Below are 6,000 nucleotides of genomic sequence, written 5' to 3'. Positions count from 1 at the left end.
GGCAGCACCTTCTACCCCTGGTTTTTCCCATAATTTCTCAAACTGAGCCTCCACATCTCCAGGCTGACCAAGGCCAGCCCTGCAGGCTCCTCTCTGCCCCATCAGCCTGGCCATTCCTGCATCCAGGTCCAGGGGTGCCCTCCAGAGACCTCCTGGATGTCCCAACCCTGCTCATTGTCCCTCCACAGGCATCAGGGTGGCTGAGGTCCCCCATGAGGAGCAGAACTTGCAAACACATTCAGGGTTTATTCAGGTTGTTTGAGCCCTTCATCTGCTGCTTCTCCTAGGATGAGGCTCCTGGTGAGCTCTCCAAATGCTGATGGTGCCAAGACCCCAGAACCAGGTCCTCAATTTGGGATGCTCCCAAGCATCTTGGGCCAGGCCACCCCAGAGGGGAAATATTTGCCATGTATAAATAATAAAATTAATTCAGTCCCACCTGAATTTCCCTGTCCATCCACAGCCCATGGCCATGGCTCCCTGCACTCGTGGGGAATTGGCCTCCCAACACAGCTCAGACAAACTTAAATCCCAAAAAAAGCCATCTCCTTCCATACAATTCGCCTTTCCAGGTTCCTGTGCTGCTGTCTGGGTCTCTCAGTGCAGGGTTGTTGCCCTAACAGAGAATGGAAAAGGCAGAAACACCTGGGTTGGAAAAGTGAAGTTGGAAGGGCCAAAAAGGCTCCAAGGAAATTCATGGCAGCCACAGGTCAGGGAGAGTCTGTGGGTCCTGTGCCTGGCAAAAGGAAAGAGCCTTTAAAAAGGAAAAACAGGAGGAGAAAAAAAACAACAACAACAACATTTCCATGCTGCCAGAAGCTGCTGGGTGACTCCATTGCAGACACTAAAGGCTTTACCTGGATTCCACCACACCTGAGCCCTGTCCAGCCCAGGGAACTCTGATCCCCTTCAGATTGCAGCCCCTGCCCAGCTGGGAGCAGAGCCAGGAGCTGCTGGGCTCTCAGGATCCCAGCAGGAGCTGGATAACCCCACATGTGTTAACATGGTCTCTTATTCCATGTCTGCCTGTTCCAAACGGTGGTGGAGAAGCAGCCCCAGCCCTGGAGCCGGCAAGTGCCCCTTCCAAGGGGATTCTCCTGGCCTGGATCCTGCTGTGGGTACAAATTCCTCGTTTTTAACACTGACTGGGATGTCCCAGGGAACAACCTGCCCAGCAGGAAGGGATTTCCCACTCCAGGGAAGTTTTATGCAAGATGCAGAGGGCTTTTCCAGCAGAGCTCATCGGGATCAGGGAATAATGGATTCCCCACGTCTGCTGGCTGTGCCAGAGGCAGGGTGATGCTGCTGGCCTGGCTGCCAGCCAGGAATGTTCCAGGATACACAAATTCCCAGCTGCTCTGGCAGCCCCGGCCAGCAGAGTGCCCTGTGCCACCAGCAGGAGCTGCTTTAGCTGGGATCAGCAAAGGGATCAGGAACGCACCCCCGGGACAGGGATGGGATCAGCCGAGGCACCCACAGAGCTCCCCAAGGCTTCAGAGCCCAGCACGGGGGCCTGGAGCAGCAGAACAGCAGGGGAACAGGTTCAAACTAAAAGAGGAGAGATTTAAATGAGTTAGGAAGGAATTTGTTACTCAGAAGGTGCTGGGGCCATGGCACAGGTTGTCCCCAGAATCTGAGGCTGCCCCATCCCTGGAAGTGTTCAAAGCCAGGTTGAACAGGGCTTAGAACAAGCTGGGATAGTGGATGGTGTCAGTGCACACAGCAGGGACTGGACAGAAGATGATCTCCTTTTTTTTTTGCAGCCAAAACCATTCTGTGCTTCTATAGTTTTCCCTCTTTATGGAAACACCCCATGGACAGAGCCTGCTCAGCCAAAATCCCCTCTTATCGAAAGAAAATCGATTTTTGCCTAATTTTGAATAATTTTTTTTTTTTTTTTAAATACCTCATCCTGAAAGGTAGCCTCTGCTTTTGGACACACCATCTCCATCCCCACCCCTGTCCAGGGGCAGCACAGGGGGTGTTGGCAGCATCAGCCAGCAGTGGGGTGCAGTGCAGGGTGATGATGGTGCCCCTCTCCCATCCCCACTCTGGCATTCGGGTGATCCCTGGGCTCCCCAAAAACGCCTTTCCAGCCCCAAGGAAGCTCCTGCAGCGAGCAGAGCTCGGGGCGGGCTCAGCAGGGGGAGCCACAGACTGTGCAGGGAGCCGTCACTGTGACATCCCCTGGAAAATCCCCTCGCCAGGATTCCTTCTCCTGGGGAGCTGCGAGGCCTCAGAAAATAATGGAAACAAGAATTATCTGATTGCTTGGGAACGTGGTCTGGAGATCGTTTACCAACAGGTGCATCTTTGATTGGTTCCATGTGAATTGTTTTTAATTAATGACCAATCACCATCAGCTGGGTCGGACTCTCAGGAATCAGTCACGAGCTTTCATTGTCACTCTTGTGAAGCCTTCTGATGCATCCTTTCTGTTTCTTTAGCAAATACAATATAATATAATATAATATAATATAATATAATATAATATAATATAATATAATATAATATAATATAATATAATATAATATAATATAATATAATATAATATAATATTTATATATAATATATTTATATATTTTATATAGTATATATATTTTATATATTATATATACTCTATATTTTATATAGAGTATATAAATATAATAATATATAATTTTATTACATTATTATCTATAAAAATATGTTATTATCATATGTAAAATTTATTATAAAATATATAATTAAATAATAATTATGATATATAAATATTGTAACATATAATTATAATAATTATAATATATAAAAATATATAAAATATAATATTATTATATAATTATATATAATTATATAATTATAAATATATAACATAGATTTGTGTGTAATATATTTATATATTTTTATGTAGATCTTTTATATATATTTATATAATATATATGATATAATATATTGTATAATGTCAATATATATTATATTATATTATATTATATTATATTATATTATATTATATTATATTATATTATATTACATTACATTACATTACATTACATTACATTATATTATATTATATTATATTATATTATATTATATTATATTATATTATATTATATTATATTATATTATATTATATTACATTATATTACATTACATTATATTACATTCAGCCTTCTGAGACATGGAGTCAGATTCTCATCTCTCACCTTGTTTTGGGGACCCCCTCAAACACCACAGGGACCAGCTGAGCCCCTGGGACATCCCTGACCTCGGGCATCCCCCAGGGCCTTTGCAGACCCCTGCCAGCTCTCCCTCCCTCCCTCCCTCCCTCCCACTGCTGTTCCCTACAAAACCTTTCCCATCCTTCTCTTCCTCCCCAGCCAGGCCCCGTTCCCCCCAGCTGATCTCCCATGGTGAAGGGCAGTGCAGGAGAGGCTGCAGAGGTGGGCACAGAGCTGGGGCTGGCACCTGGGGCTGTGCCCACAGCCAAGGGCTGGCCCCTGCACAGCACCAAAAACCAGCGGGGAATGTCCTGAGCTGGAAGGGACCCACAAAGGTCCATCCAGTCCAACTCCTGGCCCTGCACAGACACCCCAACACCCCCACCTGAGAACATTGTCCAAATCCTCCTTCAGCTCTGGCAGGATTGCTGCAGTGACCCCTTCCTTGGCTGCATCCTGAAATTTTGCCTTTTTCCCACACACTGATGCCCCTCAGGCTGGAGCAGTGTCTGTCCCCTCCTGCAGCCATTCCTGCAGCAGCTCCGTGCCGTGCCCCAGGACAAGGTGCCAGCTGTGGATGAGCTGTGCTGGCACCAGGGGATGCCCAGGGGCGTCAGAGGCACAGACACCTGGGCTGGGGCCCAGGAATTGCTCCCTCCATGGCACCCACACATCCAATCAAAGCAGCACTGCTGTGCTCTGCCTTGGCACCTTTAAAATCATTTTCAGGCCTTTGCAGTGCAGTTGATCCCTCTTAGTTTGGGTTTTTCACCTTTGCTTCACTGTCACAATCTGGTGTGGGGAAGAAGAGCAAACAGAGGGAAGGTGGCACATTCACCTCCCAAAACCACCCCTGCAACACCTCAACACCCAAAACAAGACATAAACTCGTTAAAACAACAAATAAATTCCCTGTGATTATATTCTTGGTGTATTTTAACAATATTCCTTTGAATACTGGGATTTATTTTCTGTCCCTCCCAGACCAAGACTTATTAACAAGAGCTTTAATGTTTTGTGCCCCCTCAACTCCTAAATCATGAGTGTAACTTCCAAAACAGCTGGAAGGCAAAGCTTTTCCTCTAAGTTGTTATTCCAGAAGGGCTCAGCCAAGGCTCAGAGGGCACAGCTCATTACAGGCTCTGTCCCAGCTCCAGAAACAGGAGCAGGAACAGGAGCTGAGGAGCTTGGGGAGATCTTTAAGGAACTCTCCAAAGTGTGGAAGGTTCTGGAGGCTGCTCAAAGCCTCTGGGATGATCCCAGCCTTGCCTGCAGTTGCTGGAAGGCAGATTTTTGTCTAAAAAGGGCCAAATTTGGAGCCCTGAGCTGGAGGAATTGCCTGAACTGAAGCATCCTGTTGGGCTTGGCAGTCTGGGGCTTGGTGGCCAGGCAGGGCTCTCCCAAATTTAATGATTCCACGATAAAAACCTGCATGTAGAGGTGGAACACAAGGGTGAGGGCCAAAGAGCCCAGGACATGGCTGGACATGGGATTTATGGATTGAGGTTTATGGATTGGGATTCCATGGCACAGGGATTTATGGAATGGTCACTCCACAGCACAGGGGCAGGAGGTGATGGGAGACACCCAAAATAACCAAAGTGAGAGGAAAAAAAACTCAAAGAAGCTGCTCAGATATTTTCTCTTGAGAAAATAAAATTGATAAGCAACACATAGCACTGGAGAGCATCGGGAAAGGAATGGAGCTCGTGATAAATCAGGTGGAGTCCTGGGAAATGGGGCAGGTCAGGGCTGGGAGGATGACCCCTTCTTTAACAGCTTTTGGTCCTTCTGTTTTAGCTTTTAGTTGCAGATTTTTGGGGGGTTTTTGGTGGTTTTGGTTTTAGGGGTTTTTAGCTATAAAGCAAAGTATTGGAAGCAAAATATTTTTTCGCCCCATGAAAACAGATTTTCCCACGATGGCAAAGCCAGTGAAGCTCCTTCCCAATCCCACACCTTAAAATAATTTTAAAATAGATAATTCCTTGCAGAAGTGCCTGTTTTCCCAAGCAGGCCATTTCCCACCACAAGCAGCAGCTTTCATGCAGAGCTGTGGGAAAGGCAGGATCAGCCTCACCACAGGGATGGGCCTTGCCAATGCTCCTGGGGCTTCCCAGGGGATTTATTTCCACACAGTTCAGAGCATTTGGATCCAAAGGACAGAAGGGGCTGGAGGAGGCTTCATTCACCCTCCCTTCTCCCTTCCTGGCCCCAGGGTGGACACAAACCCTGGGACCCCTTCCCTTGCCCTTGGGCTGCCCTGCTCATCACCAGTCTGCCATCCATGCATTTTATATTTTTATTTCTTCTCCTGAATCCCAGCAGTATCTGCTTCCTGGGAGGCTGGAGGACAAGGAGGAATGGCTTTAAGCCCATCTACCCACCCTGGGGACAACTTTGGGGCAACCCAACCCAACCCAACCCTGGTTTCGCCTTCGAGGTTCCTTGTCATGGATGCTGATGGGATTCATCTGTTCAGGCCACGAACCAGGAATTTCCTCAGGTTAATGTGGGGTCCAGGACAGCTCAAGAAGAGCACAAAGGGTACAAGAAGAGCGTGAAACCCCCAAGCTCAATGCCAGGAGCAGCCCCTGCCCCTCACCACCCTGCTCCAGTGTTTCTGCTCTGGATTCCCCTGGCTCCAAGCAGCAGCATAAGAGAAGAAGGTGACAACAAATCCTGGAGGATTTTTTGCTTCCCATTCATCAGCTGGGGACTCCCCTGAGGAAAACAGCACCACCCAACCCAGCACCTCATCCATGAGTGAAAAACATCCCCACATGAGGGCAGGGAGCTCTGTCCC

This window comes from Ammospiza caudacuta, chromosome 6 (genome assembly GCF_027887145.1).
Source record: "Ammospiza caudacuta isolate bAmmCau1 chromosome 6, bAmmCau1.pri, whole genome shotgun sequence".
Classification (NCBI taxonomy): domain Eukaryota; kingdom Metazoa; phylum Chordata; class Aves; order Passeriformes; family Passerellidae; genus Ammospiza; species Ammospiza caudacuta.
Note: the sequence above shows the minus strand (reverse complement) of the source record.